The sequence below is a fragment of the Panthera onca genome, chromosome B1 (genome assembly GCF_046562875.1).
Source record: "Panthera onca isolate mPanOnc1 chromosome B1, mPanOnc1 haplotype 2, whole genome shotgun sequence".
In the NCBI taxonomy this organism is placed as follows: Eukaryota; Metazoa; Chordata; class Mammalia; order Carnivora; family Felidae; genus Panthera; species Panthera onca.
The window spans coordinates 35,793,151-35,810,852 of record NC_138342.1 but is presented as its reverse complement, the minus strand read 5'-3'; the positions used below and the strand labels follow the sequence as shown (position 1 = coordinate 35,810,852).

At 36.3% G+C, this 17,702-nt stretch overlaps 1 protein-coding gene across 2 annotated transcripts in view; it reads right to left on the bottom strand.

The window, feature by feature from the left end:
* The window catches only part of GRXCR1 (glutaredoxin and cysteine rich domain containing 1), a 308,046-nt gene that overhangs the window by 216,640 nt on the left and 73,704 nt on the right, over positions 1 to 17,702 (bottom strand). The gene's annotated exons all lie outside the window — the stretch shown is intronic.

Below are 17,702 nucleotides of genomic sequence, written 5' to 3'. Positions count from 1 at the left end.
TACACACCTGGTACTTTCTATGTATTACCTGATTTTATACTCACAGGAACCCAGTAAGGTAGGCATTATAATCATTTTAGAGATAAAGCATGGGGAATAAGCTTAGGAATTCCCTGAGCCTGCACGGATGGTTAACAAGGCATAAAGAATTACAAAGCCATAGGGCGCTCTCACTCAAGCTTGGGTAAAAAAGATTAGGCCCCCAGGATAAAGTGGAGGGGGCAAAGGCTCCCAGAATAGAGAAACAGGGCAAAGGCCCCAGAATAGAGAGGAGGGCAAAGGCCCAAATACAAAGGTATGTGAGGTAAGCAAGATTAGGCATTAAGGGTGAAAACGTCCACCAATTTAGTACTATAGCAGAAAGTTGCTTTCATAGGAAGGAAAGACCAAATTAGGTAAACAGGTAAATAGGGCTATAGACCAGCTGCACTGCGGGTGAAGCTGCCCAGAGCAGAGCTGATTAACAAAAGAAAGGTGCCTTGTTAACCCTATGGTTATTTGCTCTACCTTTCTCATCCCCTAGTCTAGGTAGCTAAGATAAACAGACATGGTACCTCATGTCCACTGTAAATAACCTTCCTCCTGGCCACTGGCACCAAGATTTTGTTTTGTATTTACCCAAACCCCTAACCCCGAATATCTTCAAGACCCCCTTTCCCTCACATCCATGAGTTAATGTTCACAGATTTACTGTCTCTTTGTGCACGTCCATCACCATGTTTGTAAGCCTCCTGATCCTAATCAAACTGGAGCAAGGACCCTTATTTGGGGCTCTTGTCTCTTCTCGGACATTAGCCATCTCTCACATTTTAATCCTGCATCCCGCTTTCTTGCTGGGCAAGAAAGAACTTTAGACTGAGAGTCTATGACAGCCTTAAGGAAACTGAGGCTAAGAGAGATTGAGTAACTTGACAAAATTACATTACTAGTACGTAACCAAGCATAATACACACTTGTCATTTTTTGGTCCCCAGCATCACTGACTCTTTCCCACAGCATTCCAACTTATCTTTAGGGAACTGTATCTCATTCATTAAGAACAGTCTTCATAGGTAGAAAATAGTCAACTTCCATTAGAAAAGTTGAAGGGCTAGATTTATCTTTCCACTAGACTGGCACTGGAAGAGGGACAAAATGTAGCCACTCTTTTGTGGGACTTTGGCTTTTGAGGAAGTAGTGAGAAGTTTTAAAAAATGGGGAGGTCCCATTCAATCAGAAGCAGCATCTTGATCTGACTATTCCTATTTTGAGAAATTTCCTTTAGTTCTTGCTTCTCCAACATGTCCCAAACTACTGGTGTCTGTTTATGTCAAAATATGGTTCTCCAATCTTCAAATAGGTTATATCTCAACAGTTTGCCAATAAATTTACTTAATTTATTTCTTAGTTTACTGCTTTTTTGCTTAATTTAGCCAATATTTGTTTCTTTGCAATAAAAAGATGTTAACTGATATACCATGCCAGGATTTCAACCCAGGGCAGCCTGAAATCCAACACCCATACACTGAGCTGATTAATTATACCATCTCTTAACAAGGTCACTTTAAGTATTAAAACATACTTCTCTTCTCCAACCAACAGGTGTATTAATCCATAATAGACTTACAAATTCATATAACTTCTGCTTTCTAAAAATAAATGCAAAAATTATTTCTCAAGTGATAATTTAGAAATCCTCCTAAGGACCATAGATTTAAGGCAAAATCATAGAGTCATTCGGTACATTGAGTTGTAGAGTTGATAGGAAACTATGAGATCATTTTCACCTAACTTTGTATAAATAGGCACACCAATAAGTAAATGAAAACAACATCTTTCAGGCTTAAACACTCTTCTTTAATTTGGCATAGGATGCGACCATTACACTGCCTAAATGCAACGCGTTATAGAGTAAGTCTCACCAAACACAAAATGTAAACAAGGACTACAGAAACAAAATTTATTTTTCTGAGCTTTGCCTTTTTCAATTTTAAGAAATATCCAGGCTCTGCTAAGTAAGTATATTATTCCAGCAGCCTCTGGAGTCATATAAATGATCATCATGGACATCAAACAACAGACAGCTTTCAAAAAGAAAAAAGAAAAATGGTTCAGCCACAGTTTAATTTCCTCTCTACTTTCAAAAGAACATATATTCACTGGATGTTTGGGAAAAGGACTTTCTTCCACTCTCTTGACACTTTTTTGTTTGTGCTAGATGAAAAAGAGAAGCCATAAACTGATCTGGGCACTTAGATTTGCAACCTCCAAGGTATGGTCAGTTTTTCATGAACGAAACAAAATGTAATCTAAATGCATCACATTGGAATATGTATATAGAACCAAATAAAACGTTCAACATTCCCTGCAACATGCAAAAAAAACACTCACATGTGTTAAATATCATTTTCCCTACTCCAGGGCTGAGAGATATTCATTCAGCAGGTATTTTTTGAGCATATTGAGGGATTATGTTAAGCATGCTTTGAGCTCAAATCAATATCTCACTCACTCTGAAATTCCAAGCTGAAGGACCATCTTATAAAACACTAGAGAGTCCTTCTAGTAGTGCTGGTAACCTAATCTGGTAGAATATGCCCAAGTGGAAACCACAGAACACTGAATTTCATCATCTTTAAGATGTTTTCAGAAAGTAGGCTTTATAAATTTAAGCAAAGTATACATTTAGCAAAGTACATAAAGATAATTTGATCAAATAATTAATTTCATGATGACTTTTATTGAATGTGTGAGTTTAGAATCATATAAGTATTTTAAATACTTGCTTTAATATAATGAATTCTGTCCAAGTAGAAATAACCATATCCTAAAAAAATAAGCACAATGAATATATGGGCATAGAATAATCTCAGACATCTCAAATGGAATTATTTGATGGATTTGGAACATAATTAGAAAAAATTTTATTCATTTCTTTGAAGTTATTCAGAGAGAAGTTTAGAAGTCTTGGTACACATGGAATAGGACCCTTTTATGAAAACACTGCAGGAAAAAATATCTATAACAACATGGCACAGGAATATCACCTTTACCCTGAGAATCGCTATTTTTAACCCTTTCATTTACAATTTATTTCAAAAGTTGGTCTAATGCTTTTACTCCATGAACAAAGTTTCATCAAAATGCCCTTTTGACAGAATCAACCTTCTCTTCAGTTTGTAAAGACCATATCCTACTCTTAAGCAAGCAATCTTTGTTTCATATTTGTGGCCCCATTAAACAGAACTGGAGACGTGACTTTTTTTGTTTTGTAAATCTTTTTGTTGTAAACCTTACTTTTGGTGGGTGCCAAAGGGGAAAAAATAAGAAATGAAATCAACGTTTGTATTTAAACTTGGAATTATAATGAGAAGATATGGAGAGAGAGAGAGAGAGAGAGAGAGAGAGAGAGAGTATTGCTTACTCTCTAGAATGTAACCTCATAGATTAATAAATAGCTCCTTCTCTTCCTTTACACAGATTAATAATCTTTTTCTCTCAATGAAAATGGAAGCTATCATTTATTGAGTAGTAATTATGTGCCAGGTACCATAATAAATTCTTCAAGCACTTTGCCTTATGTTACTCAAAGGTCAGCTTCAGGGGCGCCTGGGTGGCTCGGTCGGTTAAGCGTCCAACTTCGGCTCAGGTCATGATCTCACGGTCCGTGAGTTCGAGCCCCACGTCGGGCTCTGTGCTGACCGTTCAGAGCCTGGAGCCTGTTTCAGATTCTGTGTCTCCCTCTCTCTCTGCCCCTCCCCTGTTCATGCTCTGTCTCTCTCTGTCTCAAAAATAAATAAACGTTTAAAAAAAATTTTTTTTAATTAAAAAAAAAAAGGTCAGCTTCAAGCTACAGAAAACTTTTTTTTTAAGTTATTCATTCAAAAATTATTTATTGAGCAAGTACTATCAGACACTATTCTGAGCTCTGAGGATATAAAAGTAAACAAAAAACACAGTCATTGTTTGCATATAAAGAACAAAAATAGAACTTAAAAGCATCCACAGATGAAAGGATATCTCTAAGTGTGACAATTCGGCCAAAAACAAGTCAGCAATTACAATGGAAGCCAGCAAAAATGTTGAGAAAATGTATTCAAAATTATATTCAAATCCAATCTGGAATTGTATATTCAACTAGATTATCATTCAAGAATGAGGACAAAACAAGTAAGTTATTAGATGAAAACATATCCCTTCATTAATTCATCCTAAATGAGATCACTTATAATATACTTCTAGAAGAGAACAAATGATCCCTGAAGGGAGATCAAAAAGCACACAAGAATGGTGTGCCAAGTGGATTCCATAAAATACTAATAACGATGGTGGTGGCCATTACTCTGTGTGTGGATATCATCTTACCCATCCTAAAAATTTTATACACATACAGATATATTAATATTTAATTAGTATATATAATTAAACTTTAAAAATATTATTTTTCTCTAAAGAAATTAACCAGAATATAGTACCCTTTTTATGAAGAGAAAATAAGGCCCCATTTTCTTTTAAGCATAATTATGAAAAACAGCTTCTTCTAGGCTCTGCTGTTTTAATCAGTCTAATTTTTATCCTTTTTTATGCTCAAATTGTCACAGCTTGGCCAATGAAAGCTCTTTTTAAGTTGGCTTCTGAGTCCTGTCAACACCACATCAGAACATTTCAAAGTGTACTTGCTTTCTGGCAACAAAAGTTTCTAGACTCATCTTGAAATATCTCTTCCCAAGGCATAGAATTAGCTCCTCCTAGAAGCACTGATATTTTTAGTTAAGTTTTACCGTCTCTCTATGATATCCCTACTTGAAAGTTGAACTCCTCACAGAACTATAACCAACCTCTTTATTTTATAATTTGATATACCGAATTTCTATTATTTATTAAAATTTATATAACCACTCAATTTTTAAAAATTTGTCCATAAAGGGACCTGGTGGTTCAGTCAGTTAAGCATCTGACACTTGATTTCAGCTCAGACCATGATCTCATGGTTGGTGAGTTCGAGCCCTGCGTCAGGCTGTGCATTGATAGTGTGGAGCCTGCTTGGGATTTTCTCTCCCTCCCTCTCTGCTCCTCTCCTGCATGCTCTCTCTCTCTCTCTCTCTCTCTCTCAAAATAAACAAACTTAAAAAAATGTTTAAAAAATATCTGTCCATAAAAATTAAAGCCTAGAAGATAGTGCTAATATTTTGAGTAATTTGCACTATTTGTATTTCTGTAATGATTTTATGCACATTTATTGAATCACTCAAATCCTATGTCAGCCCAATGCTTCTAACCATTTTCAGGAAGTTTCATAATTTTTTCTAATTTTTATAGGGTTATATTTCTAAGAGCTGCCATTGTCTTTAGCAAGTTTTATAATTACTTTTCATTTAACCGTGAGAGAAAATTTTTAAAGTCAACTATTTGAAAAAAATGCTAGGAAATATACTTTATCCCTCCATACACAGATACAAAAAAAAAAAAATGAAAAGCTTTGATAGTTCATTTTTTTAATTTAAATAAGAAAAGTATTGTATCTGTAAGTAATAAGGCAAGTTAAAATTGGAAAACACCTTTCAGTCTTTGCTTGTAGAGAAAGTGAGATTTGTATGCAGAAAGATAAGTTCATCAGGGAAGTTCAATATCTAAATCCTCACAGCAAAAGCATCTTTAGATCTCTTCGATGATATTTATATGGCCAAATGGTACCCTCTGGTGCAAGACTAATTGAAAGTGGCACTTTAACATTATGATTGCTCAAATTGAAAAAAAGTACCCCTAAGGATAGAGTAGCAATACTCAATTAAAAATGCCTGACTGTTAGAGAAAATGATACTGATTATCTTGCCTCTGAAACTCAAATTAATTTTGCAAGATAATTCTCCACAATTTAAGTAAGACTGTCTCCATTATGTGATTTATTAGAACTATCTTGAACCTCTTGGCCACTAAACATATGACTTTTCAAAAAGTAATTGAGAAATGTGTTTCTTCTTCTGGTCAGAATTTAGTTAAGAGGTTTAAGGATAATAATTTTGGTATATAGAATCTAGATACATGAGTATTTATAATCTTTGTTTGGCTTGGCCAAAACCAAGTTGCAATTACAATCCAAATTCTTCACCAAACCATTAGTTTGTTTTTTTTTTTTTTTTAAGAATAAAAGCCAAAAGTGATTTTGCCTGAATCTGAAATGATAATCTGTCCTGAATTATTGCCATTAGGTCCTGTATTCATTCCAGTGGGAAAGTAGAGACACTACTACATTAAAAGGTAGGCTTTCCTGAGGCTGTTTCTATGTTAGTATCATCAGTCAGTATATAATGAAATATTTTCTTAGAGTAAAAAATGTGATTTCCCCCCCCCCCAGGACAATATAGAAATACCAATTTGTGTTGCATGCGCCAATTCCAATTGTTTGACACTTAAGTAACTCTAGAACCATACTGAGAAGGATTCTAAGGAAGGATCTATGGCTCAGTGATGAAGGGTCAGTCCAATATTAACCACGAATGGAGTACTAGATACATATTTTTGCCATCTTTATTGCAAAAGAACTGCAAAGGATTCCTTAGGACATTACTTTTAAAAAGATTAAATAATTTTCCACTTTTTAACTGACTTAAAACATCTGACACATTTTGGTTTCTATAAATACCTCTGAAATTAAATTTCTATGATATCCAACTACATGGCATTCAATTTAATAGGAAAAAAAAATATTTGAGTGCCTACCAAGAGCACATATGTTTGGAAGTGGAGATAAAACAGTGAACAAAATAGACACAATTTTGCCCTTATTGGACTTTTAAATTATCAGGAAGATAATAATTTTAAAAATAATAAATGAATAGTTGCATCATACTTTGCAATGTACTTTTAAATTACATCTTCTTTGAATTCCTTGGAAGAGTCCAATTTTTCCAGGAGGTATTTTTGAATACATTGTGAGATTTGGTTTGCTAATAATTTTGTTTAGAAATTTTGATATCTCTATTCAGAAAGGAGAATGACTTTTATTTGGTTTTAGCCTCATAATAACACAACCTCATTAAATTATTTGGAAAGTGTTATCTGTTCTTTTCTCTGAAGGGATTTATATGGCTTTGGGACTAATTTGTTTCTTGATGATGTGTTATAACTTGCTTTTGAATTTATCTAAATCTGTTTTATATGTTTTTTTCTGTTTTGGTTTTCACTTTGGCTTTTTTAAATGAAAGGGGGACTAGGTTTTTAAATCCAATTTCTTTAGATGTTATAGATCCATTAAGATTTTCTGGGTTTTATTGCAACTTCATTCAATTTTTCTAAGTAATTTTTTTCTGTGAAATAGTCCATTACAAGTAAGTTTTTTTTATACAAGAGTGTTCATTCTTCACAGTACTGTAATTTTATTCTGCATCTTTAGATATGTCCTTTTCTCTCCCTTTTCTTGGGTAAATTTCACTGGAGTGTGTTCAGAATGTATATATTTTCACTAAATTAGCTTTTGTCTGCACGACTTGAATCAATCTGGTCAATTATTTTGGCTTCAAAGGAAAAAGGCATATAATTACCAAAAAATGATAGGCCTTTTATTGTTAAACTAGTCTTTTACTATTAAGCTTCTCAGTAATTAAGATATATTTGTAATTATTCTGTGTTCAGACCCATAAAGAGCAACCATTCTTTCATTTTTATGAAATAAATTTCCAACTCTTCCTCATGGTGAATAATAGCATGATGTTTCTTTGTAAGTTTTTATTCACAAGCCCTATATTTCTCTTTAATATATTCCTTTGAGCTCTTTCTAGGGTCTCTACCAATGTTTCAAATTTGAAACACTGAACTCTGATATTAATCAGAGTCTAGAACTACCTGCTCAATGGTATAAAAAATAAAAGAATGATCTTAGGAACCCAAAGACCAACTTTGCTATTTTTATTTAATGATGTTTATGGGCCTTGAATAAGGATATTACACAAAGTGGGTGAGTGGAGGCAAAGGCCTCCTACCCTTTCCAGAGGAAATCTTTGCCCAAGATAAGCTTCCTCATCACCAATTTTCCTATTAAGACCTCAGAGACTGTGTCCTCTGGCTGCTTTCTTCTCTGCCACTACATCTTCCAGTTTTCCACAATCCCAAACAACTCGGAGCTCTCACCCAGTACTTGAAGATTTCCTATGTGTTTATATTACAAAAACAAGGAAGCTACCCAAGATAGCCTTAACTAAGCAGAAGGATTTTATATTTTTAGTAAGTGTCTAAGCAAACTGACTCCAATGTCCATAAAACCTGAGAAGAAAACTATGACTCCCAGCCCTTTGGCTCTCTCTCTCTTCATTCTCCCTTTGGTTCTGGTGATGCCACACTTCAGCAGGTGTTAGATGAAGACATTTTATTCCCAGGTCTGGTGGTTCTGATAAGGGTAATAAGAATTAATTCTATCTTAGTTACCTCCATATCCCTCCATAGGGGACAATAAAGGGACATACAGTTCTTTGCATGTAGAAGTCTAAACACCTGTTGAATGAATGAACTAATGACTAACAGGTGAAAGATGGCATTGTGTCCTTGGAGTCACAAGGTCTGAGGTAAGTTTCCTTTACATTTCAGAAAATACAGATGTTTCTCTGTTTCTCATTTTTACTTCTGCTTCATAAAGGAAATTATGATGATCTTAGTCATTCCCAGACAAGGGGTGACAATTTATTTTTCTTTCAAGGATAATTAACTAAAAAGAAAAAAAGGTTTACAGAGGTAATCTAAAATATTAGGTAAATGGCTTTGTTTTTTTAAAGAAAATTATAAAGTATGACAACGCAAATCAGCAATAAAAATGAAGAACTGATATATGCTATAACACAGATGCACCTTGAAATCATTACATAAGTGAAATTTATATGAAATATTCAGAAGAGGCAAAGCTATAGAGACAGAAGTAGCTTAGTGGTTTTTAAAATTGGGGGAGGAGAAAATATCTCTAATGGGTATGAGATTTCTTTGGGGGGTAATAAAATGCTCTGTGATTAAATTGTGGTAATTATTATACAATTGTGAAAATATACTATAAAGCCCTAAATTGTATACTTTAAATGGGTACATGGTACTAAATGTAAATTATATTTCAATGAAGCAGTTTTTAAAAAGTAAAGATTAAGTGGCTTGTTCAAAATTTCATGACTAGTTGGTGAAGCCAGAACTGTAATCCACATTTTTCCAACTTGCACAAATCTTTTTTCTCACTCTGCTATTGCCTTATGTGTTTTTATGCCCTTATTTCCTGACAATCTTCATTTCTCTTTTTGTAATTTGTGTATTTGTATTTCATTCTCTTCCTTTTTCTCATTTCTTAATTCCTCAAAAGCTCTCATACAGTCCCTGTCCAGCTGTTAAATAGCCTATGTTGTAATCATCACAGTTCAGCTTTCTTTATTATTTGGCTATACCTCAGGGTGACTTCTGATACTATTGATCTATTTTTTCCACCAAAGGGACATAAGGGACTAAGCACATGGAACTTGGTGGGCAAGACTTTGGAGAAGAAGATGACTTTAGCAGGATATGAGCAGCAAGTGGGAAACTACGGAACAAAAGAATGATTCTATTGCTGGAATCTTATTACATTCATAGACACGAGAGACCTACGAGGTTGTTTAACTTGATATTCTTACCCAGGAGATTGACTTACAGCTGGTGTGTGAGAAATGCCATTTTCCAGATGACTTCCTCTCCTGTTACAAAGTCTGGCTACAGCTCCCTAAAAAGTGCTGGATCTTCTCCATGTTCAAGTGTTTGAGACACTTATCTTATCTTTCCCCTCTGTGCTGGCTTTTTCCACTCATCTTTTTTTAATTTTTAGTATCCTACTGTAGAAACATTAATTCTTTTCTACTGAGTCACACTCCGTCTCCAATATTTGTGCAGCCATTGTGATATACCCAACTTGGAGAGAGGAAGGCATAAGATAAATAGTAGTTCATACTATACAAGAAAGTCATAAAATAATACCTTTTCTGTCTTTGCAGGTACGACTAGATTACCTTACTCAAATTTAAGCAATAAAAATAGACTTATCAACCATTGTCAGTCTCTAGGAATGGGACTCAATGTTATTAGCAGGTGATTTTTTCCCCCTTTTCCAAATGAAGATGTCCAATGTAAATTATCACTATTTCAGTTGCAAATCTGATTTTTTCATCATTCAAAACATTGTCTGTTGGCTTTAAGCAAATTTTATGTACTTACTTTCCCACAGTTATCATTTACGTCCACGAATCTTAAATTATTTGGGAAAATTCTGAAATTCTTGTTGGAAAAATATGTTAATGTTGGTAAATTCACATCGTTCAACCTAACATATGTAGTAAATATACAGTAGGACTTGCTTAAATCCACTGGGTGGTGATGGTGACGTCCCAGGAGAAGGGAAGGTTAAATTGTAGAAAGTCAAGCGGAAACAAGGGAGAAGAAAACTGGTCTGGATGGTAGAAGTAAAATGCCAAGGTGGACCCTTATGCCACACTGTTATATTTCATAGAGTTAAAAGGGAAGGATTATGCGTGGCAGACAATGTTAGTTGCTTACTCCATAGCCTTTCTCTCCCTTCTTCCTTGATGACAAAACCCATTTGTGTGTGGGTTAGCAATGTGCCCAGCCCCAAGGACTGGATTATGGTTAGTCTTATCAATCATGACTTTAATGTCTCATCTTGATTCCTCCCTATTTGGGATGATGGCATGTCATAGTAGTGATGCTTAGAACTTCAGCAGCCACCTTGCCTCCTGATGCAAAAAGGGGGATAAAAATTAAATGCACCGAGGAACAGAAGGGTGGGAAGAAACTGGATCTCTGATGACATCACAGAGCTGATGAACTTGATGTACTGCCTCTTTCATATGCGTTGTAAGAGAATAAAATGTCCCAAATGCTCAGTTGGGTGTTGAATTGCAGACCTATCATCTTAACTGAAACAGTATCAAAGCACTTTCAAAATATCGAGAACATATATGATATGATGGATCACAAAAAAATTTAAGCCATTGATCAAGCTTAGATAATATAAGCCTATTCCTGAAATCAGCTGCCCTGAGTGGGAAAGGGAGTTTCTTCTAATATGCTCCTCTGAATAGCCTGACTGAGATGAAAGGCATAGTTAAGGATAAGCAATGATACTTCTGGGTCCCCTCTGAGTCTTGAGGTGCAATTCACAACAAGAACCATCTTTAAGAAAATAGTGGACATTGGGGCACCTGGGTGGCTCAATCGGTTAAGTGGCCGACTTCGGCTCAGGTCATGATCTCACGGTCCTTGAGTTTGAGCCCCGTGTCAAGCTCTGTGCTGTCAGTTCGGAGCCTGGAGCCTGTTTCGGATTCTATGTCTCCCTCTCTCTCTAGCCCACCCCTGTTTGCACTCTGTCTCTCTCTGTCTTTCAAAAATGAATAAATGTTAAAAAAAAAAAAAAGAAAAGAAAAAGAACATAGTGGACAATGATTAAGCTTTTAGAACTTTTCCTCAAGAAGATAAGCTGTTACATTAGCTGATCTCACCTGATAATCTTTTTTTTTTAATTTCTATTTCTGGTTATTACTACACACAGCATAGAAGACATACCTAAGTACCTAAAAGGAAAGGGCACATTTCATATTTACAAACAGTCCTGGTTGCAGATCAGTGCTAGAGGCTAAGAATGCATGGCTGTGCTAACAGCATGCATTCTATTCCTTCTGCCTATCCCTTAGTTGTACCCTCAGCCACGCCCTTTTAATAATGAAAATAAATGGCATGAAAATATGCCGGCATACCAAATACAGTTTGGTATGTATAAACATCTGTCTTGTTGGTAGAAATGCAAATGGAACCTTGAAGGACTAATTGGAATTTTCCAGATGAGGAGAGGATATTCACTAACAGGTAGAAGTGGATGTGCAAAGATTCCAAAACAATTGAGATGTAAAGAGCTAATTATGGCAGGCATGAAAGATCCATGTGAGGGAGGAGTAGCAGATGGGAAAGGCGGGACCTTCTATCTATACTGAAAAGTTTAACCGCAAAGAAGATGGTATGAGGGAATTTAGACCAAAAAGTAAAAGATCATTCTGGCAGTTTCAGATGGGATGAATTAGAATGAAAGGAGTCTGGAGGTAAGAAGAAAACAATTCCAACAAAAAAAGATGACAGTGGCAATGGGTATGAATCAAGAAATAATAAGAGACAGACTGAAGGAATTAGCAATTAATTAAATGTAAGGGTAACAGGACCAGGGGCAGTTTGAAGATAACTCACTTCTGACAATTAACTGGGATGGAGAGTTATGACATCCTTTACAGTATATAATAAAAAGGAGTTGGGTTTTGTGTGAAGAGAAAGAAGGAGATAATGAGTATACTTTTTATAGTGTCAAGTTTGAGGCACTCATAGTTTACTCAGGTAAAGCTGTCCAACAGATCAGAGGTTCCTAGGTTTTTAGGTTTCACATACCAGCAAAATTTTCAAATAAATATGAGGGACCAGTTTAAGACTGCCAATTTTTTCTTTTGATAAGACAGGATGTGTTCTTTAAAAAACAAAAAACTTCATCTTATAATATCAACATTTCATTCTTACAAAAGGATATTTCAACACCAAAAATTAAGGCATGAATCTTGATACAAAAGGCTATTGTTAATTCAATAAGTTAACTTAATTGTTAACTTGCCTTCAATTCAAAACTCAACTGAAGCATCCTTATTTTTTTCAATTCCTCTTGTACTGATGTAATCCTCATCACTGATGTACAACAGGCCCCAAATGGCATTTGAAACCACCTCATACAGAGATTTGGAGCCCAACAGAGAAGCTTTAGTTAAAGATCTGAAATCATAAGCATATTATTTGAAGTAGACAAATAGATAATCAAAAGTACTGTTTATCTGGCACTTTCTATGTGCCAAGCACTAAGCACTATGATAAAGGCTTTACATATATCTCATTTCAAAATCTCAACAACTCTAGGAGGTAAGAGGAGATAGCTCATTTTTACAGATGAGGACATTGAGCCTAGAGATACTAAGTTACCCAAGATCACAAAGCAGGAAATGGCAGAGCTAATATTCAAGATTTCTCTAACTAGAAGCTCTATGCTTTTAAGTGTGATGTTATACTGCCACCCTGGAAAAAAACATACAGAATAAGAGAGAGCATCTAAGATGGAACTTAGGAATACTGACACTTGAAGTGCTTCAAAACAAAACAAAACAAGCCCAGAAGAGAAAAATAAGCAGGGCCATGTAAAACAAAGGAGAGGAGAACTTCCTAAAGAAATGTGTTGTCAAAGGTGAAGGGTATTAAGGGATTCCAACTACCAGTTATAAAATAAGTAGGTCACAAAAATAAAAAGTACAGCAAAGAGAACATAATCAATAATATTGTAATTACTTTTTCTGGTGGCAGATGGTAACTACATCTACTATGGTGAGCATTTTGTTAGGTATATAATTGTTGAGTCACTATGCTGTGCACCTGAAACTAATATAATATTGTGTGTCGACTACACTTAAATTTTTAGAAAATGCTAAATGTCACAGAGAAGGAAAAAGTAAATTAAACATGTAAGAAATTACATTTATAAAAATCCAGTAAAAAATTATACATGGCATCTACTTCTAATGAAAGTCCGTGAATAATACTCTTTGGTCCTGCAGACCCTTGCACATGTCAGCAGTCAATCAATTAGTAGGATCATGAACTTACCCTAGAACCCATGTATCTAACTCATTTTGCAAACCTTAAAGCAACCTGAGAGGCTTAAACCTGAATCATCTGAGTAGTTACATTAGCTATCATTTGAACTCCTGACCCTAATATTAAATAAATTTTTCAGGATCAAATCAAGTCGTATTCAAATTTATACAATAATATCTGTTGCAGTCTAAGTGCCTCTAACCAGAAATATGCTTTTAAATGTAATTTATAATTTAGGAACTCTGGGTATAGAGTATTATGTTTGCCACAATCCTATGGCTTATGTTATACAATTTCAATTATAAAAGATCTAACTGGTGCAAAGATTTGAAATGCAATTTCAAATTACGACCACCAGGAGGCATTGGTGCATTGGTATCATGGTTTGAATAATTAAGACCATGCTTTTCATAAGATAAAGACAATCACTCTCACTAAGTTCTAACACAGATTTCCAATCATAAATTCTCCATCCCTTATGTGCCAGTCATAAATTATTACCTCTTAGCTTCAAATTCTTACTTTTTGCTTGCTCTGTGAGAATGGATCTGGGCCCCTTAAATATTGTCCCCTGTCTGCCACATAATGTCAAACTTTGTCAGTAGACGGTGCTGGAGAGACACTGCAGGAGCAAAGGGTTTTGCTTCCTCGTTCTGATGCACTCACTTGGCAGACTCCCACAGTGCATCTGCAGTGTCTAGTTCCTATAGTGTAGTCCACTTCCAGCACCAGATTCCTGCAGTGTATATGGCTTCTTCAGAGCCAGTCTCCTGAAATACACAGTGGCCAGCAGTACAGTGGTCATCATCACCCTCGGGCAGATTTGTACCACTGCTTCAAATGATACACCTCCTCAACAACTTTTCCGGGAGCCCTAGAAAGCAGAATTCTGGCCAGTTCCTGAGGACACATTTCCAGTAAATTCCCCCAGGGTACCCTCACAGTGACTTCTGCGACAGTCACTAAAAGGGCTGTGCTTTTTCCCACAGGATTCAGATCTCAGCTGTGGAGGAGAGGGGCAAAATGGGATCTATTCTTAGGACTCTCTATCTCAGCCCTGGGTAGTAACTGCACTTATGTCTGTTATACTGTATTCGTTAATGTTCTCTTTACTTATTACTAGCAAAACCCTAATTGCTCCAATGTCCTGTTGCAGTTAATAATTCTTTATATAAAACCTTTCCTGTTCAAGTTGCTGTAAGATATCTCTCCCTTGATTTGACCCAGACTAATAAACTTTTCTTTATATTCTCCTTCATGAAAATAATGAAACTAATAAACTAAATAATAGTAGCTCTCTATAAACTTAGGAGGTGATAACATCATAACTCTTAAAGAAATAAAAGATTCAAATTATACCTTTCACAATAAATCTTAACTTTGCTAGTTCATCATGTTTCCCAAGCTGGAGCCAGACACCCTTTCTAGTGGGTTTTCCTTAATCTTTCTTTACATTGCCTCTACATGAAAAGGAGAAGAAGAAATACAACTGAAACACCCTGGAAAGACAGTTGAGAATGAATGCTAGGATCCTGCTGTTGTTTAAATTCTCACAATGACGCCAAGTAGTATAATTTCAATGTTACCTGTGGGGGGATTGACATCTAGAGAGGATAAATTACTCACCAAAGTTCATACACCTAGTAAACAGTGGAGATGGGATTCAATGCTAGGCATGCCTGAGTCCAAACTCCCGACACTTCACCTCAGAGAGCTTCCCAAGATGGATTTTTGCTTTTGTGTAACTGGCTCTCTTCTCTCTCATTTGGACACAGCAGGCTGCTCATTTGGACTAAACTGTTAGTTTGTGTTTTCATCCTCTTTGCCCTCAGAACAGTTGCTTCTCTCTGCATGTCTCAGAAGAAAAAGAAAGCAATAAACAACTACCTAGTATTCAACTGCAATTGGGAGCAGCCAAAAAAAATGTTTTCATGTGTATTTCCTTTCAAAAAGAAATACTTTCTGCAATATAAGAAAAGGAACAAAAATTGTACCCCGTCTTTTCTTTTTCCAATCAAAATAGGCTATTTAGGCTACAACCATATAATTAAATTTTAGCCCTAGAAGTACTGGTTTATATTACACTAAAGTAGCACATTTTCAAGTGCTGAAAGGAAAAAAAAAACCCCGTCAACCCTAAATTCTATACCTGGCGAAAATATCCTTCAAGTATGAAGGCAAATTAAGACAATCTCAGATGAAGTAAAACTAAAGGAATGTGTACCTCTAAGGGCAGCAGACCTACCCATAGAGAATGGAGACAGGGAATTCTCCAAACAGAAAGTAAATGACTTCAGAAAGGAAGAAATAACAATGCAATAGGTTTAAAAAAAGGGAGGGAGGTTGGGAAGTAAACATAATATAGACGATACTTCTCCTGAGTTTTTTAATCATGTTTCATGTTTGAGGCAAAAACTATAATACTAGTTGATGGGGTTTTTGATGTGGGTAGAGAAAATAAATTTTTAAAGTGGAGAGGATTACGGGACCTAAATGGAAGTAAGATTTCTACACGTAAAACGGCAAAATTTTTCCAGTATATTGTTATCACAATTACATATATTCATCATAAAACTAAAGCAACCCCTTAGAAAATGATACATGTAAAAAAGGTTCAACTGAAATGAGGACCTTTAGATCAAATGTTAACATCCACTAGAGAGAATCTACGTCAGAAGAGGCATTCGACAGCCAGAAACAGGATAACTCGGTCACCCACCTTCTATCTTCAGCTTCTCTGGTGCTGGAATAGAACAGCCAAGAACTAGAATGGCCATGGTGGAAGAAATGGACCTTTGCATGGTCTGTGGGTCCAGGGACCATCGGCATGGGCTAATTCTCACCAATACTGATCTTGCTATTGCCACTGCTGAACATCTCACTTGCCAGCAGTAGAGAACAACAGTGAGTGTCCAAATGGTGCTATCTTTCTGTAAGACCAATAAGACACTTATCTCCTGGAAAGAGTAATGTTCCATCCTGTCTGTGCTTGACCCACTATTCCAGGTGCAGCTCTGCCTTTTTGGGGTCACAACTCCCAGCCAGCACCACTACCTAGGGCTCAGAGCATGTCTAATTTACTGCCATGGAATCCTGCATAACATTACCATGTACCTACATACCCACTGTACAGTGAAGGAGCAGCAACAGTGGTCTTGTGTCAACAGCATCCATTGTTCCTACCACATATTGTGCCATCTAAGCTGCCAACCCATTAGGAGATTGAAATGGACTTTTAAATATGCTGCTAAAATAGAAGCTTGAAGAGAACACCTTGAAAGGATACGGCCCTATCTTTTTATCATTCAGCATAGTATCTTAATCCAATATCCCTTCTATAGTGCTATGTCCATAACAGTAGAATAAATGGTCTGGCTAAGACGGGATAGAGGAAGAAGCAGTCCCACTCGTTCTCACCCCCCAGAAACCCACTTGGGGAAACACACATAATGTCTCCACAATTTTAGGTTCTGTGTAATCCCTCCTCCAAGGACCCAGCAAGAATCCCACTAATCTTAGAGTTAACACTGCTTTCTGTTCACTTTGGGATCCTCGTGCCAGGAGATCAGCAAGCGAAGAAAAGGATTACTACTCTGACAGCAATAATGGACCAGGACAATCAGGAGGAACCATAACTTCTGTGACAGATTAGGGGCAAGGGAGAATATGCTGAGCACTCAGGTAAGCCATGTAACCTTCATTCCCAGCTATAATTGTACATGGGAAAGCACAGAAACCATGACCTGGTAAAGGCAGAGTGACCAAAAGGCTCACACCCTTCAGAATAAGGATGAGGCCTGGGGCATTCCACCAGGCAAACTGCACAGATTGGCAGAAGCGCTAATCACTGGGGAGAGGAATTTAAAATTGGCAGTGGAGGCAGGAAGTGATGCATATTAGTTGTAATCTCAGGACAAACTACAGCAGCAACAGCTAGAGCTCCTCCCAGTAACCCCCTTGTAAGGTTTTCCAATCAGAATTCTGAAGAGGCTGTGCCATGACCTCTGGGTATCTGAGCTCAAAGGATGGACTGTAAA